The 27,840-nt window shown below is 39.5% G+C and overlaps 1 long non-coding RNA gene across 1 annotated transcript in view; it reads left to right on the forward strand.

Moving 5' to 3' along the window:
- Window positions 1–18,572, forward strand: part of LOC139592154 (uncharacterized) — a 178,646-nt gene extending 160,074 nt beyond the window's left edge. The window contains exon 3 of the long non-coding RNA XR_011679918.1: window positions 18,503–18,572. This is a non-coding gene — a long non-coding RNA (uncharacterized lncRNA). The remainder of the gene's footprint in view (window positions 1–18,502) is intronic.
- Window positions 18,573–27,840: the final 9,268 nt, after the last annotated feature.

Genomic DNA, 27,840 nt, shown 5'->3' on the forward strand with positions numbered 1-27,840 from the left:
CAGATAATCATTGTTTACACTTGGTTTCTGAGGCCTCTCAGCTTCTCAGGAGCAAAAATCCTAACAAAAAGATTTTTCATAAAATGTGTCTGCGACATAGGAGAGTTATAAATGTACAAAGCTGTGCTAATAATCCTGCCCCTTTTTTGATACGCAGGTTGAGGTGGTTAGTTGTGCAAATAGCTGGAATAGCATCTCAGAGTAAGGTTCTCTAGTCTGAATTTGTTAATAAGCTAATTGGTGTGCATATTAAAAAAGATTCTTAAGGTATTTATACGTGTACAATAGAAGATTTTCAGTCTTTTATCTACTTGGCTGCAATAAAGAAAATCAGTTAAATAAAATAAAATACCATCTACTAAGGATTAGTGTTTGCAGACATTTCATTGCAGTAATGATTTTTCAAGAGGAACAGCTTAACCTGGTAGATTTTTGGGATTTGGGGTTTTTGGTCGGTGGTTTTTTTTTGTTTGTTTGTTTGCCTTTTTTCTTTTAAACCTTACCTGTTTTACTTTCAGATGTGTTTTAGTTAATTTAAGTATTCCACTTGTGCATTCCTCTCCCCATCTACTTCTGTGCTCACCAAACAAAAAATTCATGTGCTAACACAGAAGAGTATTGTAATCCTTTAAATTACATTAAAACCTTGAAAATGTAGAGAAGCAAATATAAGAGAGGTTTCGAGGATATGCAGCATGCTTCTAGTAAGTGTGGATCAAGAGCAATTGCACTGTTTCAAAATTAACTAGCTCCAAAACAGCAAAATCCTGCTCTATCTTCCCTTAAAAAAACTGGCTTGGATTATTTCATGTGAATTAAATTAAATAAATGAAATAAACCAGCTTCATCCAAAAATTATTCTGTTGTTTCTTTATCCATCTCTCTCAATTTTCCTTGCTGACCAGCACTGGGCAGACTTAGTGTCCAGTGTATTCCTGCCCTCAAAATGTTAAATCTCATTATACACTCAGTATCCAAAGGTGCTGTGCCACTGTGTTTCTTCTAGTGGTCAGAACAACATTTTCTGGCATAATTTATTCCTCAATTCCCACTCATCTGGCTATCCACACCAATGAGAAAGGCATTCTCATATTGGTATCCTCTGCATACAGGGAGAATTCTCACCTGTTGTGCACAGACACAGATTTGTCAGTTGCCTCTGACTTAAGCACTGAGTGATTTTGATCTCTAACTGCAAATAATTCTTTTAACAAGATGGTCTTCAAAAAACAATTTATATGATTCTTCAGAAGGATAAATATGCTGCTGATTGAAAACATGGCTGCAAAAGTTTTGCCAAGTGGAAAGGTAGCTGATACTCATATGGAAAGTTTTGCTAACTGAATTTGCTGCTGAATGTTCCCAGATGACCTTACATATTGGTTTAACTCCCCAGTCCAGCCTGACTGAAATTTGTGTCAGTGTTTCTGTTGCCTATCACTAAGTGCGTGCGTGTGCGTGTGTGCGTGCATGCGTGTGTGTATGTTTGGATCTGAATGGCCACACTCAGTAAAGGTGATTTTTTTCTTTAGTGAAATGGGTCAGGACTTGAAGGAACATCTTCAAAATGAGGTTGGAGTAGCCATCCCAAAAAGCTGCATTTCTAAGAGCTGATTCCATGCCTGATAGATTCCTATCCAGTGAGGTTTATGTATATAATATTCAGATCAGAATTATACTAGGGGAAATAATAGCGAAACATCATTATTGGGGTGAGGTGGAACAATTATAATACAACTAACTACACTGCTTAAATATTAATTTTTATGAAAGACGTTCATTATGTTCTTCATCTGGTAAGTTGCTCTCACTTAAGACTCATTCCAGTGTTTAATCTCTGGTAGAACATTGGAAAAAATCATAAAATATTAAATGCTCTCATTATGTTTTGGGCAGCTTGTATTGGCAGTGAATCCCACACATCATTTACAACCAAGCTTACAATTTTTGCCTCTTAGGCATAGTGCAGCTCCTCTGAGTCTTTGCTACTAAGAGTTAAAATGACAACTGCTGTGAGAGAACAAACTGAAAACTGAAAGGCCTTTGACTAGCCTACCATTTTTAAGACCAGCACTGAACCCTTATCTTAATTTATTGGGCATTTAACAACAGCTAGACACACTGCATGGCATGCAGCATTACATACAACACCATCCAGCTCAGTATGTAAAAAATAAATAAAGATTAAAATGGCATGAAATGGGTTCCTTGTATATTACTGCATTTTAATCTCTTGTCTAGTACTTTGTTCTGTCTTGTTCAGTGCAACTTCTGCTAGTTCATAGTAAAAAACCAACAGGTTCATCTGTAATTTCATGCAATTATTAAACCACCTATTGTTGAATGTGTGCCTGTCTTAAGAATGAATTGTAGTGTTTTTGCTATGTAGCTGTCTTAGATGTCCACCTCTCTAGCAAAATCAGCTTTCATTTGGCAGGGAGAATCTCAGAGACACCTTGATAATTTCTGCCTTCGTGCTGAAATCTTCTCTGTAGGAACAACACATTCCTTGAAGATAAACTGAAAAAAATCCTTGTATATCGTTGGACAGGCTAGCCACAGCAGCTCTGAGGCTGCCCTTCATAAAGGCTTTTCAAAACTACTGTTCCTTTCTGAATATTTTGAGGAAGGCTTTTTTCTAGCTACATCTGCCCCTGAATTCTCTGTAAAGTCTTCCAGGAATATTCTAAATGCCAAGGACAACCATGATTGCCAGCCACCTTACAGATGCATCCTTGGGCCCTGCCTAATACTTAAAGCACAGGTGGTGGGTTTCAACACTTTTCCTGTGAATTTATAATGAGAAAAAAAGTTTGAAATTAGTATAACTTGTATAATGACTTTGACTTCAGCCTTCTCTGCCTGCACTCATCCTGGAATATAGGTTTTTCAAGGTGAGACATTGTATTTTCACCAATATTTGCCTAATATTCAGGCCAACAGTGTCTTATTGACCTGAAGGTCTAGATACGGCTGTAATGTAGAAATTAATAAAAATTTAAGGCTCTGAGAAGGTAAGAAGTTGTTTTCCCCTTCCTAAGGTAAGAAGAGCAAGGAATGGTCACAGCTGCTTTAGCTGCATGAACCAGTTATGTACAGTCAGATAAATGGAGATGAAGGAGCCACTCAGATTTTAGTGGTCATGGGGAATTTAGTGACAGAAAATACTTAATTGATTGTGGCTTTCTATTCAGAATTTCTCAGTGATGATTGAGGACCCATCTTAATATATGTGAACTTAAAATCCTCTCTGTCATGAATGAAATGACAGTAAGGGAAAGGATACTTATTCTGTAATGATGGAAATGCTCAGGTAAATTTTGGGGAGTACCAAATGCAATATGGTGTCAGACCTTTTCTGGACCTTCAAAGAACTATGGCAATACAAATAACAGGAATACTCTGCTGGGATCTTCACTGTGAGGTGATATTGACAGAGTATTTCCCAGAAAAAGCTATTGCAGATAACCTTGCATCGTGGAAGATAAGCAGAGTAAAATAAGATGAGACTATCTGAAATACCTACAGCAGGATGAGTGAACAGATTAGGACCAGGTGCTGGAGGGATGCCTTCATTTTGGAGTCATGCTGAAACTGAAACGTGGCAGGATTCTCTGGAAGGAGGGAAGGATCAGCACAGAGGTGATGGAACATTAGGTTATTGGACAGTTGCACTGGAGTGTGATGAACAAACCTAACTCATTATCTTGTCCTGAAAACTGAAGGTTGCTTTTTTCCTTTCACAGATGTATTGTCAAGTGCTGTTAAAAGCTGCCCTTATGAATTTTTTCTCCTCCACTAAGGTTTTTCTCTTTCTTTATTCTCATTATTTATAAATAGGAGTGCATTGCTTATTAAGAGTACCTTACATGGCAATTAGTTAACCCCCAAATTCTAGAGTGATGAACCTGGTATCATTTTAACAGGAAATCTTAGTTGTTTCTACCCACCCCTTGTAGCAGTAACTGTGGATAACCAAATGGTAATAATAATAAAGCATTCCCTGCTTGGTGCTTTTGCAACATTGACTTATTCAGTAGCAATCAGGAAGGATTATTCAAAGCACAGACCAGTGGGCAGCATCAAGAGCAATGCCTTCACAAATGCTGGGTAATCAATGATGTCTATTTTCTGAACAAGAATATTTTCAGTTGTGCAGCAGACTGAATTCCCTCTGGTTGAATAAGCTGCTGAAGTAGAAAATTTTATTTAACAGCATTTGGTAAGAGTCTTGCAAGTCTCCAGTGAGTCATTAGGAGTGTTACAAAGAGTCCACTTTAGCTGAGAGTTGATTTTTGAGTCCTTCCTGGGTGAATATTGTTATGAGAGGTTGCAGTAGCCCTGCTGTTTTCTGTAACACCCTTCCTGCCCATCCACACAGAGCAGCAATGTGAGTCTCGGTCAAGGACTCCTGGGTAAAATTGTCAAGCTTTCTAAAATTCACCAGCTGTGTCTAAAAACTAAAACACCAGGATATTTAAATAGACAGAATTTGAGTTTATTCTGTTAAATCAATGTTTACCAGAAGCCCCTAGATTTCACCATTTATCTGCAAGACCAAATGTTTTAGCCAGATCAAACATGGTTTGTTAAGGGGCATGCTGACCAGTGATCCAGAGGGCTGATGTCAGTTTTACCCGGGTTTCTTCATTTACCTCTCCAGCACCATGAGCATTACATGTGTACTTCAAGAGCAAAAGGTTGCTGTGTGATGTCCTGTCATGCTTCCTATGGCTTCACTGAGGTATGTCCAAACACATCAGGTATCATCAGAAAATGTCAACTGATCCAGCTTGGCCTTACCCAGCCCAACTATATACACAGGACAAGGATTTCCTTAGGAAATGGGAAACAATTTTTCAAGTTTTCCTACCACTCAATAGAGCATAATCTTTCCAGGCTAGAGTCCTGTGAAGGAAACACGTCTTTCCTTTTGGGGACCTCCCACCCTGTATAAAGTAGCTGTGCTTTGTCTGCCTTGGTGCAAACTTTTGCTGATCCAAACCCCTGGTTGAACTTACAGAAGTTCTAGGCAGTCTGTCCTTCTCTTTGATTCTCCTTTCACTCATATTTGAGGGGCAGAGGGAGAAAAAGAAGATATTACTGTGAATATTTTGACTGTATCTTGACATTGGAGGTGAGAAAATATATAATAAAGTATAGGTGGGAAGGGAAAACAGTCTGAGAAACTGTATTTCCAGCACAAATTTCCCTTGGTTGTCTGAGTGAATTAATTTATACACTTTCTGGTCAAATTAGAAATCTATGGCTAATCTGTTGCTAACACTTTTATAACATTTGTGGAGATACCACATCACTGAAAAGATGAGCAAAGGCATCCTACAGCTTTTACATCAACTCAACTTGATGGCCCCTCTCTGGGTCCAGCTGTAGCCTGGCACAGAAAGAGAGAGCAGCAAGAAAACTCTGTCCTTTCTTCCCTTCCCTCAATGTCAGGCTCTGCATTAGCTGAGCTCCCCTGAGCCAACACTGCACTTGCACCAGCCCCCAGGGCCAGGAGACAAATGAGTCACCTGAGAAGGAACCTGACTGAGTAATAGCAGAGTCAGCTGGAAAGGTTAAAGGCCACACACCATTTGCACTGCAGTAGGTCTCCTGTACAGCACAGCCAACAAGAAAAAGCAAAACTTGTGACTTTTAGCCTATTATTTTGAGTTGCCAGAATGTTTTAACTGAAGCAGAGCAGGCAAAGTCAATTCAAAGTGTTATGAACTGTTTGTCTGCATGGGAGACATCCGGACAGCATGCTCTCCTCTCCTGAAGGGATACCTGAGCTAGCTCTCAGAGCTACTTCAGCTACTGGGAGTAATAGAACCAGACTAGCATGGCACTCTGCCCAGACTCATTTATCTGTCTTTCTGAAGGCAGCAAGTCTGACAGGTCTGCTTTATTCAGTGCCTTAGTTGTCACTAATGAGCGCTGTGTAACCAGAGCCTCTGAACAGCACAGTAATCAATTTAAAACTGCTCTCTCAAGAACTCCTTCAAGTTGAATTCTTAGCCCTGTTAATGATGCAGGATGAGAGTCCACCTATGTAGCCTGGCTGTCTAGAGCAAGCTTGAGGGAAAACTACAGAAGCACAACATGAGGTAGAAGCCAGGTCTCTGTGGCTGGAAGCACACACACCAGCTTCAGGTCTGAAACACCAGGGTTGGCCCACCCAGTGCACCTACTGAAAACCAAAGCTAAAACATCAAGGACTTGATAGAGTGCTCAACTTGTGCTTGAAATATCCCACCGACTGTCTGTAATGAACCTGTTTCAGCTATTACTGCATTTTAAATTCCTCAGCGTGCTGTTAAGCCAAGCCATCAATGAGAGGGCAGCAGAGATGTTAAGCCTCATGGTCTGGCCCTGGCACTTTGCTTTGACATTTTTATCAGTTTTTCACTTCTTTTGTCTGTTTAATCTATTTCACTTTCCAAAGCCATCATTTGTTTTCCAAATTTATTTTCTTTCCAAGTGTTATTATTTTTTTTTTATCCAAGGTGTTATTGACAAGGTATGATGCAGGCAAACTGATATATAATGCAATAATAAATCAGCTACAGCTGAATCCCAGTTTCCTGATGTAATCATATTGGAAGAAGGTATTGTGTTGTACACATGAGACCCTAATGAAGTCAACCAGACTCCTCATGTGTAAAACCAGCAGAATTTGATCCACTGACTTCAGCTGGATCTGGCAGCTCTCCAGGTTTTCTGAGCAGAAATATTCTAGTTTTAGACTTCATAGTTGCCAGTAGGAGCCAGTAACATTCAACATCAGAGTAGAACTTCCCTGAGATAGTCCTCTCTAGAGGCAATTAAAATAACATGACCTCCAGACATTTAATATCAACAACTGTATTTACAGTCATTGCTGGAGGGGATATTACTGCGCATTACATTGTAACATTCAAAATAATATTTATCATAGCCTGAACCAATTTTTTGCTCAGAGCCATCTGTAAAAGTCAATGAAAGCATGAATTAATCTCTCAGAAACCTCTATCTCCTTTCTTGACTTCTTTCCTCTGAACTACAATTTTAGTTTGCGCACCTCACCCCACTTTTTTTCATTTTCATATAAAAATCAGAAAGAATAAATTGAATTATCAAATATTCCTCTTCAAGCTCTGCTATGCCCTTTCCAGAAGATGGTGACTCATAACACCATCCTCTCTTTCATATTCTTTTCCAATCTGGCATCTCCAGGCATGGCATCCAGGCTATATCTGCTTCAGAGAGGGGTTTGAGATTTTTTTGTCCTTAAATCATAAAAGCAACTCCAAGACAAGAGGGGTTTTTCCTTCTCTCAATGCCTAATTAGCTCATCTACTCTGATCACTTCACATCTCAAGTGCTACAACATCCTTTTCAATGGTTTTGAAAAATTGTATCTTAAATAAGCAGCATCTTCCTGAAAATGACATTTACTTTACTAATGGCTACTTCATTAATTTCTTTCACATCTATTCTCAGATGTGAAAATAGGCACCTAATTTTCTATGATGCCACAAAATTGTTCAGTCTGTTCAAGTGAGATGATTTTTGTAATTATTTTGGGCATGCATTCTTTGGGCATGCATTCTTTCCTGTTCATATTATTTGCATGTTGTATATTGAAATTTATTTTGACTCAGTTCAATAGGATAGAGTGGTAGATCCATGCAGTCCATAGCCTGAAGCTTTTCTAATAACAAGGATTTACAAGCACAGCACAAGTATAAATTACAAGGTCAACAGTATCTTTAATTTATGTAGAAGGAATAGCAAGTATCATTTCAGTGGCTTTTTGACTGCAAACTCTCATGCTTATCCCTGCTAAAATAAGTATCGAGAATGTGGAGTAGCTCACATTATTCAGTATGTCTAAATAATGTGAGATACTGGAAAAGCAGAAAATTATTTCAAAACAAGCAAACAAAACCAAATCAAAGAATAATCAATATACTTAGACATAAGCAGAAGCAATGAGAAATAAACTACTAGTGATGTTAGATGCTTCCACTATTTTCTTCCACATTTTCATACTACTTGAATGGATGAAGAAAATTCCCCTCAGATTAGATATTCTGTCCTCTAACACACCAGGGAATGTGGGAAAGTAGTTTTGTCCAAGGTATGCATTGAGTCTTGATGATACAATAAATCCAAAACTAAGATGTATAAGATGGGGAGGAGCATGAGCACTGCTTCTACTTGCTGAAACTCACGTGGGCTCAGTACTCCAAAATGTGTTAGCCACCATCTCTGAAGGACATGCCACCAGACATGCTTTTGGAACTAATACCCTGGCCTTAGAGAAGAATGTACTAACACATATTCTATTTTGTAGGTCTTTCTCAGAATCCTTTTCCTGCCAATATGTAAATAAGATGCTAATCAAGAGGTGTGCAGGGAAAACGTATGCTGACACATTGGTGCACGGTGTTTTCAAGCAATACACAGCACATTTATCATGATGTTAATGTGAGATCCCAGAGGCAGAGCTGCCTTTAAGGCATACTTGAGCATGCCAAAGTTTTCCCTTTTGTAGGAGGGAGGAAAAATAGAAGATAGATTTTTCATTCATGAGAATGTGAAGATTCCTTGAGTTATACACAGCCGCCCGAAACTCTAAAATAAAATAATATTTTGTGCAGAGATTATTTTTTCCTTTTCTTAACACCAGCAGTTTACCATCCACATTACTTTCCCCCTTTTAGAGATGGCACAACTGAGGCAGACTTTAATGCACCATTTTTTCAATAATGCTGGCCAGCATTTTGGCTGCTATTGGTGTTAAACACAAATAGTTTCCTTGCCTTTTCCTTTGGTAACTTACACCTGAAAAGAAGATTATCTAGATAAAGCAAATAACACAAAATCAGAGAGAACCCCTAGTGTTTGCTCAAGCCACTTGCTCAAGGTCACACAGCAAGTCAGTGCAAGGGCTGGGAAAATATTTATGACTCCTATTTCTCAGCTCATTCCAAGCCTCAGGTCAGATAATACTCCAAAAGCTTAAAAGATATTCCAAATGTCATATGAATTTTCTTTGAGAAGGGATGCAAATCTGAAGGATGGGGCTTATGGTAAGGAACAGCTCTTTCCTGTGTGCTATAGGTGGTGAGGTTTAGCTATATTCCTGTATCAGTAAATGTCCTCAAACTTTCAGGTATCGCAATTTTAATTTGAAAATGTATTTGATAACATGTTAGCCTTTATCTCCTTATGCTTTTCCTTCTACTTCTTCACAAGAAGTAAGGCAGAGAAATAACAATATAAATATATAAATTTATGGTAAAGGAAACCATTTCAACATAGAAACTCAGTGATTTTGAGGTTGAACCTATGTCCCTTCTGTCAAAATTAAGTATACACAGCATGCATGAATGCACCAAGAATCATGTTAATACCAGTTACATGTCTTAGCTTTCTTCTCTCCTTACTAGAAGCTGCTCCAGAAAAAAGGGTGTCACTCATAAAACCTAGATCTCACATATCTGCAAATTATTAGCTATCATCAAAGCACTCAGCAAAAGACAAACAAATCCCATCCAACAAAGAGTAAGCACTTTGTTCCTTCACTTCCAGTGAGAAATTGCACATGACAGGTTCAGATGACATACTGGAGAAAGGTGTGTGTTCTGTTTCTAACCAAAGACTCTGAACCTCTTCAAGATGCAGTTTGCTAATGTTATGAGTTATTGCTCTGCCTTCTCTCATGTTGTTTAGTGATAGTGGGCTCAAGTACCAGAAATATGCCCTGGATTGTCATGGATAGTTACTTCTCCATCTGGATCAACCTATACATTTATGTCATTTTGCTGAGAAAAAAAGTAGTGGCAAAGACATGGTCATTCAGGGTTTCAGATGTTCTAAAAGATAATTAAATTCAAAGCCAATAAAAACATAAAAACTATAAGAAAAGTCACATCATTTTCATTCTTGATTCCTTTAATACCTTAACCTCTATGTGAATGTTTTAGGTAGGCTTAATCCTGGATCATTTCTATGTACCTGGTTCAGTTAGGCAGTTTTCTTCATAGTACAATAAAACTGCACCAAACCAAAATGCCTCTGGTCAGCAGTGCTAAAATTTGTAAATGCTGCTTGTTTCTATATGATCATGATAACTTTTTGCTTTATCCTACATTACTTTACTTTGTTTTAATCTTATATGTGCATTAAGGTAGAGACCAATGGCTTAGAATGGCAAATTTGTCACAGTTAACAAAACAAGCAAAATCTGCATCTGAGGAATGCAAGATTCACCAATGGCTTTGGCTTGGCTTTCTCTTAGTTGCCAGGAACCTTCAATAAAATGGGATGCATTTATGATAGTGAGGAAAAGTTAAATTGACATTCAACTAAAATCAAACAGAAAAGGGCACTATACTTTAAGAGCTTTATGAGGAATAAAGTAAAGCTTTTGAGCAGTGGGACACCTTAAAACAGTACAAACACAGGAGTATCTATTAAAAAAGGAAAAGGAAAGCTTTTTCCTTTTTTTAATAGATACTCCTGTGTTTGTACTGCACGAGATAACTTTTTCCAATTTAACAAAGGAATTGAAAGCAGAAAATAAATGAAGAATTGTTAGTTGGATAGAAAGCTCACTAACAAAACAACACAGTAACTGAATCACCTTCATTAGTTGTGTTCTTTAATAAAAGGAGGTAATTTGTATCAGCACTGCTGCCCCAGAGCAAGTTTTGATTCTTCACATACTCTTGGCATTAATGGGCTCAAGCTGAAAACCCATAGTCTGTATTCCAGGTGCTTCAAAGTATAACTTCAGTTTATTTACCTTCATGGCAATCAGGTGAAACAACCAATTATTTTCCCATTTTCCATAATCCTCTTATTTGCCAGCCCTTGAGCCAGTAAACTTTTATAAAATTAATTAAAAACAATATAAAATCTAACTATAATTTGATGAAACACAGTAAGGTTCTCAAGAAGGCAAAACACTCGTTCTCCTAGAAAGCACTTTCTTTGGAAGCCCTGCGGCAGGCATTGTACAGGACTGAATGAGACTCTGCCATGCACATCTGGAAACAGAGAAGGCTGAATATCTGCTGCTGGCTCTGACAGTGCTCAAGTTGCTGTTGTAACAGCAGAGAAACCTTGCCATATTGTCCCTAGACCTTGCCACAGCACTCAAACTGTCCTTGAGTAGAGCCCAGAGTACACATCATCCTTCACAAACATTTAGTTGAAGTTCCTTGGAACACTTGCTTCCCAAGTTGTGTGACTAAAGAGCAGATGCTTTTCCTGAATTAAGGAACAATAAGCCTCACCCTAGCTACCCACACAAGTAAGTGTGTGCCCAGCTCAACCCGCACCAGCTGGACGGTATCACCTGCCCAGCCCAAAGGAGCAAACAATGGAGCTTCAGGCATCAGTGAAAAATTCACACTTCTTTCTTCTTTCTTGCATTGAATTGTAGATTTCACCCTATTTACGGATGCATAACTAAATCTAAATAATTCAGAAAATGAAAGTTGAGCTCAGAAAAAGGTGTCATGAGTCCATGTTGCAATACCAGCTGCAGGCCCTGACAAGAAAGGAGGAGGGTGAGGTAGGACAGCACAGAGAGCACAGTCACTGGCACAGCAACATGAGCGTGCCCATGAGCAAATCACTGAGCAAATCATGAGCAAATCACTAAATGGGCAAGGGATACATGGGGGAAAGGGGAGGCCAGCACAGGGAGCAGAGCTGAAGGGTTACAACAGAGCCAGGATCCCAAGCCCTGACTGCCACGATGCTCAGGCTGGGGCACACCACTGCCAAAGTCCTTGGCACAAGCAGCCTTAGGGCTGGCAGTGGTGTCTCTCTCACCCACTGTGATGCTTTGTCTCAGGGCATGGGGGTTAATTGCTGGGAATGTCAAATGAGGAGGGTTAATGATGAGCTGGAAGAAATTTCAGTATTGCTACTGAACCCTCTGATTACTTGGGTAACACTGCGGGAGTGAAAACTCTAATGCCACCATCATTTTCTTCCAGGCAGTTAATTCTTTTATATATATTTATATATTTTTCTGTATGAATACATGCACATAGATACATTTTCTCATTCCAGCAATGCTGAGACATGAAATAAGAATAGCACTTTTTTTCAGTGCTAGCCTGCTAAGATGCCATATCAGCAGCACTAGGAGAAGTGAAGAGCTCCTTGAATGTGTTTTACCTCTTTATTATGGCTACCTCATTATTCAATCTCCCATCCTATTGTCCAAAACTTATACAACATGGCTGATACTTCTGGGTCATGTGTGTCTAGAAGTTTTCTGAATTTTCAGCATTTTTAAGGATTATTTTGTGACACATTCTTATTAATAATAATTTTTTTCTTGCAGCTCCAGTGCCTCCTCTTCATCTGGAATACTTACTTGAGAGCTAGTGAGATAACTGAGTGTATCACCTATTCCTAAAGACATTGTTATGCAAGTACTGCTTCACTCTTTCAACATCAGTGCTTTAAATATAGCTAAAGAAACAAAACATTTTTCAAGGAAACTTCTAGAACTGTGAATAGTATCACAAATGTGTCTTTCAGTGTCCACCACAAATAGCCAAGTGAAGATACCCATAATCTAATTCAAAATCCATGTGTTTTTATCTCATAATGAATGCCATAAATTGTTTGCTACAGAGTGCAAAAATCCCCTTTTGCTTTAGCTGTTCTGCTGCAATTTGAAAACTATTTTTTTTCATTTTAACATTACTGCATTTCTCATATTTAACTTATTGCTATGTAATTGCCCAACATTTAAAAACAATGGCATTCAATCCCAGAACATATCACAGAGGAGTGTTAGCCAGCAGGAGATATCTATTTAATCACTACTTCACATTGTTACAGCAACAGCAGGAGAACTATAGAAAGAATTGCCTTAAAAATTAAACCATGGAGGATGCTAGGACTGCCAAAGAATGGATTTCTTAAGAAAAAAAAGAGAATTCTGACACTCACAAACAAATCTGTTCTGTTTTTTTTGTGATGATAATGGTTTCCCATAATCATACAAATAACACTTAGGTTATTTCATTAAAATCAGGATACTTCAATCATGAAGACTCAGAAATTTTCTAGCTCCTTAAGACAGATGTTCAACTTACCTTTGCAGTTCTCAGGATGCAGCCTAGTGCTGCGATGCCCTGGGCGCACCCTGCCCTCACAGTCACCATCCACCTCACCTGGCCACTAATGGGGCATTCCTAGTCCAGCAGCAGTTCTAAATGCATGGCCAGAGAGCTGGATAAAAAAACAGGTTAAAAACACCTGTCTTTTAGAGCAGAACTGATATTATTCATTAGCCTGCGGTGGCTACCCTCTGTCTTAAGTAACACACATTCCTAAAGCTGCTCAGGTGCTCTAAGCATCTACTCAAAAGGGCCCCAATGACTCTGAAAAGGCTGCAAACAATGTACTTGCTGCCAGACTTTATTTTTAAGTGAACTCTACAAAGATTTTGTATCTTAAAGACTTCAGGTCCTTAGGTAGAACAAAGACTCTTTTTCTTCTGTGTTATACTGATATTAGGACTGTTGGCATCTTTATCAGAAAAAGAGACCTTCTGAAAGCCTAAGTAAGCTTGTCAGGATTTACCAGGAATGCTTTGTATTTTCTCAAAGATCCAGCAGAGCACACAGGATAAAACTTATTTTCCTGGGAAAAGTAGAAAATACCTCCCTGCTTTGCACTTCATGCTAGTTTTGTTGGTTTTTCTCACTTAAAGTAGCATTACTTTTGTTACTAGAAAGACATCAAGTGGCATATTTAAAATTTACACTGTTTGTTAGCAGATGAGGGTTATCCCTGGGTGAAGCTATGTGTGGCTGTAATACTCCAAAACTCCATGATCTAGGATCAAGTACAGCAGGCAGCACACCTATCGACACAAACCAGAATCCCTCAATGCTTGCACATTACCAGTACCAGAACTGATATTCCCAATAACAAAATTTAAAATCCATGAGCCATGATGTGATGGGACATTTGTTTAGAAGAGGACTACACCAACTCTTACCAACCAGGGAATTCTACTTTTGTCTTCATGATTTCCTTCCCAGCACAGGGAAGGAAAACCATGCTGAAACAAAGACCCATGGTGAGGCTGCCCCACTGCAGTAAGTACTAAATATTGGTTAAAATGGACAAGTAAGTTAATTCATAATATAAATTAAGTATTATTAATAATCCTAAAATCATTAAGGTTGGAAAAGATCTCCAAGAACATCAAGTCGAATCTTCAATTGAACACCACCATGTTAACTAGGCCATGGCACTATGGGCCACATCCAGATTTTTCTTGAACAGTTCCAGGGATCGTGACTCCATCACTTCCCTGAGCAACCTGTCCCAACATTGACAGTCCTTTCAGTGAATAAATTCTTCCTGATATCCAACCTGAATGTCCCCTGCTGAAGGTAGCTTGAGGCAATTTCCTCTCATCCTGTCACTACTTGCTTGGGAAAAGAGATCGACCCACACCTTACTAGAACATCTGTTCAGGGAGTTGTTTACAGGGATAAGGACTCCTGACTAAATATCCCCAACTCTCTCAGCCATTCCTCGTAGGAGTTTCCCTCTAGACCCTACCTCAGCTTCATTGTCCTTCTCTGGACACACTCCAGCACCTCAATGTCCTTCTTGCAGTGAGGGGCCCAGAACTGGACACAGCTCTTGAGGTGGGGCCTCACCAGTGCCCAGTACAGGGGGACAGTCACTGCTCCTGCTGGCCACACCACTGCTGGCACAGGCCAGGATGCCCTTGGCCTTCTTGGCCCCCTGGGCACACCCTGGCCCATGTTCAGCCGCTGTCACCAGCACCCCCAGGTCCTTTTCCACTGGGCAGCTTCCCAGCCACTCTGTCCCTGCCTGTGGCACTGCCTGGGGCTGCTGTGACCCAAGGGCAGGACTTAGCACTTGTTCTTGTTGAACCTCATTCTGCTGGTCTCAGCCCATTGATCCAGCCAGTCCAGATCCCCTGCAGAGATTTCCTGCCCTCCAGCAGATCAACATTCCTACCCCACTTAGTGTCATCTGTGAACTTACTGAGGCTGCACTCGATCCCCTCACCCAGATTAAAAGAGACATCAAGCAGGACTGGCCCCAGTACCGAGCCTTGGGGAACCTTATTGGTGATGAGCCACCCACTGCATGCCATGCCATTCACCACCAGTAATAAAATCCGTGGTATCTCTGCCTGACATTACATTGCATTGACTAGCCAATAATGCACAGCATCCCTATAACTGCACCTCCTACTCTGCCTAAAGTTGGGGGTCTGGTCCTGTTCTAGCATTTAGTTGTCTTCTGAAAATCATGCTTTTATTTTTCACATTTGAAAACTATATGGTTTTTTATTTCATCCTAGAGCTGGTATTGCATTTCCTTACCACACACCCACCCCATCCCCTTCATCTAAGAGAAAATTTGCAAATAAAAAGGTATTGTGCTTTATAGTTAATGATCTTTTGCTCTGACAGCATTATTTAAACAAAAGTTTTGTTGCTTTAGCTGTAATTCCACTGGCTAATTGAAGGACTTGCCCTTTTTTTTAAATTTAAGCATTCACCTACTCCTTTGCAGTGGCTGAAAACTTTTAGTTGAAACAATTGCTGTGTGAGAAATGTCACTGAACTAAAACCACTTTCCTAAATATATAACAACCTTTTTTTTACAGCATTGTTTTATGGCAAAAAAAAAGTATTTTCAATACTTCCAGACATTCATTTGTTCAGCTCCTTTGGAGTATGGATTTTAAACAATTAGGAGTAGTGCTCCATTATGTAAATTGTAAGGACAGAGTGGAGGAAAAAGGTTTACTAGAAATTTTAGCACTGTCAGTAAATGGACTGTGGCTGTGACACATTATTTCAGATGTTCTTGCCTTTATGAGAAAATAATAAATCCATGTGCTCCCTTTGTTTTTAGGAAATGGAATTTATGGATGTCTTATAATAGAGGTGAAAAAGTACCCAATGATGCACAGAATTAATTCCTATCTACTCATATTAAGGAGAGTTTTCTGCAGCATGTGTTGCTTCTTAAAAATCTCCTGTAGCATATCCATGTATTCAAGTCACCAAAGGCTTGGATCTTGGTTTCACTCTAAAATCCCCATTTTACACCACCACTTTCATGACTTTGAGGCTGTTCCTGCAAAACAGCCGGACAGTCTTAAGGAGGTTTAGATTTAATACTGGACTATATGCCCCAGTGGACTTGGGAATGACAAATGCTGAGCACAGGTAGTCCCATGGAGCGTTCTGTTGGCAATTACTCTGAAGCTCCACACTCCAAGCTTTCTCTTATCTCCCACCCTATGGCCAGTAAGGTACTTGAGAAAGGGAACTTTTGGCTTTGAAAAAAACTTGGAAATATCATTTTATCTCCTCTGACACCTTCTGGGAAAAAAAGGATAAGTCTTTCCTAAATTTGACACAAAGCCAAAGCTTTAGCCTTCTTGATGCTGTCAGTGAGTGGAAAGGCAGGGAAAAAGCTCTTATTGATTACAGGAGGTTGAACCTAAAGGGACTGTGAAATTTAAGGTTTTCACACAGCTTTAAGAAAAACTATTTGTGCTTCAGAGATGCTAAAATGTTGGTTTGAAGTTGTAAGCTGTGTCTAATGGCTTTAGGAACACTGCTATGTAAATTTGGAGCTGCAGAAGTGACTCAACGTGTACCATCTAGATGTACACAGGAATGTATATTCTGTGTGTATGAAGTGTGCCCTATCCTATTCATAAGACTCTTTTTTTTAGTTGTTTAGATACAAGAGATTAAAAAAAAATCCTCTTACAAAAACCTGGACAGCCTTCCTTGTGGAAACAAAGTGGTTTGATATATTGTGCTTGTTTACACACACACCCCTTTTATCTATGAAATGGTTGCAGTACATATTTTGCCACTCAAAGTTTGTGTGCACAACTTTTTATCTCGCAGTGTCTGCAAAAGCTACATTAAAAATACTACATGCTTCTGAAGTTCTTTTCAATGTTTTCCAGGAGCACGTGTAAAAAATGTTCTTGTCTGATACTGGAAGTGATCCCTATCAGTTCTACTTCATAAAATTCCTAGGGCTTTCATTTTCATCCACTTTCACATTCTTCACAACCACTGGTATTGATATGCCATATAACAACCTCTCTCCAGGATGACTGCTGCAAATAAGTACTACTAAAAACATCACAAAGATTGATCCTTTTTCTCCTGCCCAGTTATCAATGTTCAAATGATTAGATAGTCCCCCTGGGCATAAACATGAATAACAAAATGAAGTCTCTGAGCAGCAGCATAGAACACTCTGGACAGGCACCAAATTTTGCAGAGAGTTGGACAAACCTTAACCAAAATTTATATGTATTAAATCACTCTCTTTTATCTGAAAAAAGTACAAGATCATAACATCTATGGTCCTCTAGTCTACCCAGGGTTTTCCCTGGCCAGTTTGTGTTGAAATTGGCTTATTGCTACGTGAGTAAACAAGAGGTAGATTCTGACACAGACCCCAGTGGCACCACTCTGAATGTGTTTGCTTCAAGGCTGCACAGTTTCATTACACTTTAGATGAGCTGGTCTAACCTGTAAAAACAGATCAATAGCTCTATGTGTATTAGCCTCGACGTGGCAGTTTTTGTGATCTGGTGTACCTGCACACACACTCTTCTCACTGCACATGCTGCAAATAATTCCTAGAAGCATCCAGAATTTTTTTACTTGCAGTTTAAAAGCCTCCAGTGCCCAGAAAGCCAGGAATTCCCTCTGCAGCAATACCATTACTCCTGCTGAGTATAGTCTGCTGTGTGGGGAAAAAAAGAGAAACATTCAGTCTTTGTGTATACATTTCAAGTGACTGCAAGAACATGTGACAGCTCTTACCAGACATGTATGTTTACACTGTCACAGAATCACAGAATGGTGTGGATTGGAAGGGAATGAAAGGTCATTTAATTCCAATTCCCTGCTGCCATGGGCAGGGACACCTTCCAGTGGACCAGGCTGTTCAGGGACACATCCAATCTGACCTTGAACACTTCTAGAGCTGGAGTATGTAAAACTTTTCTGGGCAGCATTTTCCAGAATCTCATCTCCTGCACATTAAGGAATTTCTTCCTAATAGCCAATCTAATACTGCCCTCTTTTTTGTTTAAAGCCATTAATTCCCCCTTGTTCTATCACTGCATAATCTCATAAGAAGTCCCTCTCCTGATTTCTTGTAACCCTCCTTTAGGTACTGAAAAGCTGTGAAAAAGTCACCCCAGATTTGTTTTCTCCAGTCTGAACAATGTCAACTCTCTCAGGCTTTCCTCATAGGAAAGGTGTTTCATCCTTATCATCTTCTTCTACACATACATTAATAAACAGCAGCAGGAACAGAAAAAAAATAGAATACATGCAGCCATGCTTCCTGGTGTGATGACTTTTATAAGCTTGGGACTGAACTAAGATGATTATGAGCATTTCTACTTCATACTCTTGACTGGGCTTTTCAGATGTGCAGAGAAGCCAACCAAACTACTCCATGTCTAAAAAGCAGCAGAAGAGAAGAGAAGAGAAATACCCTGGACAGCAGCTCAGAGGTGAGTTTACTTCCAACAATCCTTTGGTAACGTTGAATACCAATTTGTTTCTAAAGCAGCTTTACTCAACCACATGCACCAACAACAGATTCCACCTCCTCAAAACACCTCACTGGGTACCTGACTTCCACCCTCCAAGAAAAAGACTTGCTCTTTCCTTTCAATCAAATGCCCCATGTCCAAGGCAGCCTAATGCCTATTTTTCTTCTTCTGTAGCAGAAGCAACAGACATCTTGCCAGGCCCGTCTACAAGAAAGGAAGGAATTTCCTCAAGACTCTTGAGTTGTAGTCACACTGGATCTGGAGGATCTTCAGGTCTAGAGGATCAGGGTGCAGAGGCTGGGGAACAGAGTGGGGAGAAACTTCCCAGGGAGAAATGTAGGGATTCTGGCTTTTTTTCTTCTGAAGAGGGGGAATACAGCAGCAATGCTTTGAGGAGAGCAAAGGATATAGGATTCGTGGATTTAGAGTAAAACAATAGAAGTAAAACTGTGGAGATGCATTTTTGCTTGAAATACTAGCAGGACCTTGTTTTGGCTTACACTTCCTTTATTAAGTATTGTCTTCCAAAAAGGAGATGCAGAAGTTTGGTAAATTTGCTTTAGTGATAGGTCATATAGCACCCATAAAAAAGGTGGTGGGGGAGGAAGGCCATTCCTTCCAAATTCCTAATAGCTAATGAAAACTGTGACAGAGTCATTACTGCCATAGGGGTTCTGATTACCTCTGTGGATACAAGATTTTTCTTGGCCCACAGTCAAATGCCATCTCTGCAAACAGCTCACAGCAATTCTGCCCCTGGGGGGTTATTTTGGAACCACTGACTTAGGTGGCACTGTTGGGTTTACTGTTTTCTTGTGAATGTTCCCAGACATTTTGGTGCCTGCCTAAGTACAGGACTCACCAAGAGCAGCCAATACAGGTCACAAAACACTGTAAAAAGAGAATTTCCATTTCAGCTGTGCCTCTGTCCTGAATTCAGGACGGCTGCCTCTGAAGCACTACACTTAAGGGTGCTTATGATGCACAAGAAGTTTCCAGCCCACACAGTAGTTGCAGCTTTTATCTCTTTGGCTTTGATCTCCTCTGTATTCTCTTAAATATAATTAAACCTGTCACATCATTTTCCATCTTACAGCTTTCTCTCTGAAACAAAACATTTATGCAAAAATTAGGAATTTTAAACAGAGACAGTTCCAAAGAGTAATAAAATATATTTGGGACATTTCAGCTCCACCTCATATATCATTTACTGACAAATGTGGTGCATTCCATTCTGACTAACTCCTGAACCAGAACATTTTATTTCATTCTTTTCTAGCACAGTGTATTTTACTGCAACTTTCATTAATATTTGCCACTGCTAACTTGGAATCTTCTTGTGACATGAATTTGACAACTCTGGCATAAAACAAAGCACAAGTCTCTCTGACAAACTGCATTAACCCCATCTTGTGGTTTTGACACATTGATTTAACTAATGAAAAATATCTTTAAGGAAACAAATTCTTTGAAACTTTTGACAAATCTGTGCATTGTTCACAGTTTTACCACAGGCCAAATCTGCATTTGCCCCCTTAAACAACTGCACAAAAGCTCAGTGTCGAAAGAGCTGTGAAGTGCACATTATTGCTATGAACCATTCATTTTATTCCTTACTGTGTATGCAGTTTTCCACAGCAGAAAGAAACAAAAACCAAACCATTTTTCAAAGCTGTTTTGCATTGTCCTGTTCAAATCTGAACTCAGTCCTCTAAATTGTTGTATCTTTAGGAAGAATTCTCCACTTTTTATCAGTAAGATCTTTCCTAGTATCTCTAATTGCAATATCCCTTTACATTCCAAGTAGTTACAGGTTTATCCTCACAATGCTCCCTCCCATCCCATAGCAGCAAAATTATTACTGTTTTACAGATAAGATGGTAAGGATTACATGATTACCCACTGGAGCAACAGAATTTTGAAGCACAGCAAATTGTTATCCCATGTTGAAGGAATGCTTTAACACTGACACTGCAGAATCCTCTGCAAATAAGAAGAAAAATTAAAAATAGCTTGTTAAGAGCAACACCTGGTATGATTAACTCAACTGACCATAATGGATTACATGAAAGACTGATGAGCTACATGAAAAACTACAGAAACTACTAAATGCACTGTGCTGAATTTCATTAAAATTGTACTTGAGTTACAGGACAGGACGTGATGGCTCCCTCAGAAGGGCGGGAGCTTGTGGTTAACACCTGTAAGAGATGAATCACAAAAGGCCCTGTACTTTACCTTGCTAGATCATGTGAAGAGTTCCTCTAAACTCTAAACAGGGTGTTGCCAAGTCAGAAGCCCTGTCCAAGTGACCTGAGCCAGGTGAGGGCAGCCAGAATGAGGTAGAGTTGCTGTGCCTATGCACTTTGGGTGTGATTGCATCAGTTCTTGTGTTTCCCGGGACCACTGGGGCAAATGCACACATGCAAGAGCTTTCAATGATTCTGAAGGCAGCTATTGCTTAATACCAGCCAAGTGACAAGTCTAGAAACTACAGATCCTGGATTTAGCTAGTTTATCCATAAGAAGATTAAAAAAGGATCTATTTGGTTTTAAGAACATTTAGAGGGGGGAAAAAATGAACACCAGGTATTTCCTCAAGCTAACAAAAGATGACACTGCAAGGTGTTGTCAGTGCATGAGAACAGAAGCTAAGCTACATAAATTTCAGGTGATTTAACTGATGAGATTTTTTTCACCTTTAATGCAAGTCTCATGATATCGAGATTTTTCATAAAGCCTCCAACTGCTGCAATTACTTCATTTCTAACATCAGTGCTTCCACTAAAAAAAACCAAAATATTTCTATCCCTCAGTGGCTTCAGACAAAATACTTTTCAACTATGAAGACTGAAGACTAAATTACAGAACAAGAATGAAAAAAAAATTCCACAACTTTTTAATGTATTATGTTGGTAATGGGGATATTAAGCTAGGAATCAAATGCACAACAGTTTTAAGTGAATATAAGAGGTACTTACCAGCAGATTGTACAGATGTGTTGCCCCATTACATGGAGTCCTTAATTTGCATGAATATCTGGAATGAAAGAAAGTTTATTCAGTCTCTTGAATATGAAAATATTAAAGGTATTTTGGCTTATATTGTGCAAAAAATGGAATTAGATGCCTGTCTGGTTCTTCCCCAACTTTAAAAAAATGCCCACAGAATATGATTCCCAGTCCTGTTTGCAATGCATCCTGGAGAGATGCTCTGTCAGCCTCATGCTGCAAATACCCTGCAAGAGCTGTCTGGTACCTTCTCAGAGGGTTTGTTTTCTTTCAGTCACAGATCTTTTGTACTGCTACTTAATAAAAGCTTCAAAGAAAAAAGAATAAAAAGAAAGGAAAACATGAGTAGATGCTCAGAATGAAAGGATGAATAAACAAAACAGAAGCCCAGTACCTTGAGAATGTGTGACTACTCTTGAGTCTGTGTTTTACAGGTGAATGAAAGCTAGACAAGTCAGCACACAGTGGTCTTGAAGACAGAACATTCTCTTTTAGGGGGAAAAACAAAAAGAAAAAGAAAAAAAGAGAAAGATAAAAAAACAAAAAGAGAAAAGGTACATAATCCAGTTCTTTTACCATATGTTTTATAAGGGGTTTTTTTCAGTCATAGCAGACACAATCTGATGTAACAAGTTTTGTCAACAGCTTGATGTGCCAGCACAATCTGACTCAAGAGAACCTCAAAGGAACTGATTGTTTCAGGTGTGCTTTGTTTAGAAACACAATCTTTTCCCACATTCCAGTCTTCAAAATAGTGCCAGGCTGGAGCAGACTCATATTGGTGGAAGACACAGATACTTTTGCTGAGCTGACAAGAGGATACCCCTTCTAGATGTGGGGCTGTCACATGTGTCTCATTAAATGAACTGAAATGCTGAGCTAGCAGCATAGGTTTTTATTTATATTTATTTTATTTATCTCTTTCAGATATGTACAGAAGATAGTGCCTAATATGTAGGATTATCCATACTTCTCAGTTTGAGCACTGAGCATATTCATTTTGGAAAGGTAATCTAAAAAGTGAAGTATAATGAATGGAGAAAAAAAGGTGAACCAGTTGTGAACACCACCTTAAGCCTCGACTTTGAGAGCACTGTCTAATTATTATATCAATAAATTGTCTCATTTATCCCATCTAAATGGAAATTTTGTTTCACTGTTTTCTTGTACTGCACTTGGTCCACTGCTGACATCTCACACTTTGCAAGCAAAACCAACTCAGTAATTTCCAAGGACTCATTTGAAGAGCAGAAGCGTGAGCCTCATAGCTCCTCATTCTCACAGAAAAGCCTTTGGGACATGCTGCAGAAATAGAGGAAAAAGTTAAAAGGATACAGAGAAATATTATCAATCATTGTTTGTAATTTATTTGGCTAAAAGATAATACCAGTTCTTCAGTTGTCCAATGTGAGCCACTGTATTTCTAACTATTGTAGAAAAAGGGGAGAGGTATCACATAGGAGGTAGGTGGGAGAGTATGATTTTCAACTTGCCATGATATAGTTGTGGAACATTTAAGGTTATTTATTGGGGCAGGAAGAATTAAAATAATTGACATTTATCCCTTAAAACAAATAAGACATCTAAACATAGATCTTCAGCATAGTCAGCATGACTTAAGGAAAGCAAAAGCCCTCTGCGGTGGCCGAGGTATGATGCAGACCTGCCCATTGACAGAAGTACCAAAGAAGCTTCACAACCTACTTCAGATCACACAAAAAAAGGAGGTGAAATGCTGTCTTCAGATAAACAGGTTCAAAATTATATCACTTGACCATTTTCTAGTTGACTTAGAGCTACAAAACACTTTCAAAAGATTGTGAGCAACAGAGTGACAAATAAACAGTGAGAGACATAAAGGAAAGAAAAAATGGAACAAAACTTGCAAAATTGGAAACATAAATTGAATAATCATGGTAGTCAATAACATTTACAAGTGTGGCATTCCCTGAGATCTGTGAGGACTTAAGGGGCATAAATGGAAAAAAAGAAAAAATCCCTACAATTAGGAGAATCAAATTTTGTTTGAAAACTTCTCCCAGTCTCTCTCTGCCACCTCTAGGTCTAGCTGGAGAAATCTGGTACTTTTGTAGCTGGCCAAAAGTTGGTAGGAAAGCTTCAATTCAATTCACTTGATTATTTTTAACTTTACAACCTTTGGAGGAGTTTTCTGGAATTCACTTCTAATGAATCAGGGAAGTCAGTGTGTTCCAGAGAATTTCAAAAAAAAACCAGTATAAAAATGGTTGTGACAAAAAGGGTCTTGGAGAGCCACTGAGACACATATAGTGTGAGTTTTCAAAAATAGATAAGCAAGAAGATCAGTGGCCTAAACCAGTACAAACACTGCACACTTCAGCTGATGCCTCAGGTTTCATATCTTTCAGATTCTATTCTGCTTTAGTGTGCAAGTCTAGGCTTCATATTAGGGGATAGTAAGCTCTCCTCACAGAGCAGGTAGACAAAATTCCTTTTCTAGCTGGGGACCAAGGACAGCCGATCCAGATCTCATGCCCAGGAGCATAAACAATGGTAGGTGGACTGAAGGGGGAAAAACAAGAAGGGTGGGACTTCATGGGCTAAAGCTATAAGTGAACAATTAACTCCAATATGCAAATGGACCAGAACTTATAAAAGAATGAGACCCCATGATGAGTCATCCATTTTGGGTTGTGCTGCCCAAGGTGGATCTATTGAGGCCTCTTAATAAAATACCTACTTTATTCTTTTACTCCATCTAGTCTCTGTTCTAGGTCAGCCTTCACAAGGTGTCACAGTCAGATCTGCTATCTTTGCATACTTGTCTCTTGACTGGATCCAGGTATGCCACATTCTATGCTCTTATTTCTAAATAAAGGAATGTCTAAGTCAAACAACCCTTCTGTTTCCTGTTGCCCTCCATACCTGAGCAGTGGAGATGAGAAGCCTTTCAAGAACCACTCTGTGTGCTGACATTATTTGTGTTGATAATACAGAGAAAATATTCTTTGTGCAGCCAGCACCATCTCAAACACAGTGTAAAGGCAGCTGTGCCTAATTACAATAGGTGGCTTTTTGTCAAAGGCTTTGAGAACAAACTGTGTGTCTTATTTGTCAGGAGAGCTGCTCCAATTGTTAGCAAGGCACACCCATAATTCTTTGTGGGCTTGGCGTGTTGTTTCTGCTTTCACTGATTAATGAGATAGTGCCCCTTATGGCAGGTCACAAATTGGATTCTGTAAAAGAGGACATTAGAGGTTTACAGCTTTTTTTTGGGAAAAGAAAGAAAAAGCAAGAGCAAGCAAGAGCATGACACAATGGGCATTGACCAGCTCTATTGGAATTTTGTCATTATGGCACCAGGGAACAAATGATCATTTCTTGAAGACTACTGATATTCTGATCTGCAGTGCAGACACATTCAGCACATTTTCATCCTTGAGACTTTATTCTCACTGAATCTTGTGTGTAAACCTAGTAAGGTCTTGGTATGTGTCCCACTCTCCCTAATGTCCTTGGGAAACATGAAGAGCTCCTCAGCAGCAGGCTGACTTTAGGTGCCCCTCCATCACTTCTGAGAAAGGACCACTTCAGAGTATTGGTAGCGGTATAACAAGATTGAGAACCTCTTGAAGCCACCTGCATTACACAGTACATCACAGCAACTGACAAGGCACATTACCTAGGTGATATCCATCTGATCTTTCACTGCAGTGATGGCACTTTGGTGAGCTGTTAAGGCAGGAATTGCTCTTTTCATCTGCCATAGTCCAGCAGTTCTACAGAAATATTTGGTCTTAACTAAATGATATGATGGTCAAATATGCTTTATTTTTAATCACCGTTTGGATGATTTATTTTGTGTATATTCAGTCTAATGGGCAAGTACTTCCAAGAGTAAACATATTAAGCAGCTCTGGAAAAACCTACAGAAAACAAGATTCTAAATCTGCTTGCAGTGCATTAATCAAATGGCAGAGTAAGCAAATATTGATATGTAATTTAATCTTACAAACTGTCCACAAATAAAAGCATACAAATCCATACAGAGGGTTTTCATATATCTGTCCCTTGGTTCATAAACAAGCATAAGCCCCACTGTGTTATAAGGCAGGGAACATGAGTTTAGGAATGTGCTTCCTAATCATCTGAACTAGAGAGTGCAAAAATCTATCAATAACAGCTTTTAATTAAAAGCAAAACAGGCACTAATGCCAAAAGCAGCCTCACAATGGACTTGTGCATGATCGCTGGGCACATTTTTAGACAGGTTGGTAAGGTTTGCACTGGGCTTTAGGGCACGACTGTTAATGGCAGGATGTTGCCAATCTGCAAACAGAGCTCAGCAGCGTCAGCAAAATTAACTGCAACAAGTACCTGCAAGGAGGGCTGTACTGTAGGCAAACTCAACCTCTACTGAGGCAGGGATAAAAAGCTTAAAGATGTCCTACTCCTGCCTAAAGTGAGCCGTTGCTTTAATGATACACCCTGGCTCTGAGTGACCCTGGAATAGAGCTATCCCTTCCACATCTGAGCTCCCACAGCTCTGCCATGCCAAATCCTGCTCAGGTACAAGGATTCCTTCTGTGTGGCTGGTGTAAAATGCTGTCTGAAGGTGCAGCTCCTGACAACAGACACCTCTGAAGCAGAGACTACCTGCAATCACTGTAGAGAGCACACTGGAGAGGATATCCATGCTCCTGACCCATGCTGGAGCAGGGGAATATTTCCTTAGAAGAAAAAGCCCATGGTGGAACAGGTCCTGGAGGACCCACACCAGGGCAGGGGAACAGTGTGAGAGAGAAGGAGAAGCAAAAAGGAGATATCAGGAGATCACAGCTGCCCATTGTCCATCCCCGTGTGCTGTTGGGTAGGGGAAGGTAGAACAGTGGTATCAGAGAGCAAAACTAAGCCTAAAGGAAGCCATGATTTGTGGAGAATCCTAATTTTGGGTGTGCTTAAACTCATGCCTTGGACTGGAACACATAGGATAGGCATGCTCCTTTCCCACCTGGGAAGGGCATTAGTCTGATGCTCACATAGGTGAATCACTTATACATACAATTTACAACCCTCTGAACTCCTGCCTTTTCGGGTTCATAATCAATAAATGGCTTCTGTTGCTTACTTAAAATAATTTGATTTAAATACCCATTAAACTATTGCAAAGGTCAAGACCAAGATTCATAAATCTAGGGACAAAGACTGCATCTGCAGAACACCAGGAAGAAATTGAGCTATAGGAAATAAATTCACAATGCAATAATGAGAGATTAAACAGATGATACAAGTATGATTGATGAGCTTTATCATAGAAAAATTGCAAAAGCTCTCTGATTTCTTCTAGAAAAGGATTATGGGTATCAAAACCTCAGAATTTATTATTCTGATACATATCACATATGAATTACTTCAAGCATCTTTTAGCACAGTGACAAGAGCCTTCCTATCAGGAAAACATACATTTCAAAGACACAATAAGCATCTAGTTTCCTTCATTAGAAGGAAACTCTATATACACAACAATAAAATATTGAAATAGCAGTACTGGATATCAGTTCAAATAAAGCACACTCTTCCTTTCCATAAGCCACATCCAGATGAGGACAAGAACCTTTCACTTAAACTGGTTTTGATATTTCTATACTATGAAGTCCCAAATCTAATAGTGTTTTTTCATAGAACCACTGGTTTCTGCAGGAAATAGTATATGTGGCTGTCTTGCCAGACAAAGCATTTTCTTTCAAGTGTATCCACCAGGCCATAAGAGAATTGTCTCTGTAAACCATGCCAAAGAAAGTTTTTCCCTACCAAAAGAATTCTTTTCTCTATCAGACTCCACTGTAAACTAAAAACTTCCTGTGTCTAACTTCTGAGCTGCTGCATTCACTCGTTGCAGTGATTTTTGCTGGCACATGCTCTGTCTGGCCCATGGAGCTGCTCACCAGTGCTGCTTGGGCAATTCTGTGCAGGTGTGAGGCCAAAGAGTGACCTTCCACATGCAAAGATTTAAATCATTTCTGGAACTGTTGGCTCCTGAGTATGTGGAAGGGACACAGGAAGGCAAAGCTGGCTGCACAGACCCTTGAATAAATGAGAAGAGCCTTAGGGCACCTAGAGGCAGTTCAAGCAGAAGGAACTACACACATTTTGCCTTTTGCACTCGATGCCCTGTAAAATTTAGACCTTGGAATGCTGTACTCATTGGAAAGAAAAGTC

This window comes from Agelaius tricolor, unplaced genomic scaffold, assembly GCF_023055355.1.
Source record: "Agelaius tricolor isolate 1412-34295 unplaced genomic scaffold, bAgeTri1.0.p SCAF_8, whole genome shotgun sequence".
Lineage (NCBI taxonomy): Eukaryota > Metazoa > Chordata > Aves > Passeriformes > Icteridae > Agelaius > Agelaius tricolor.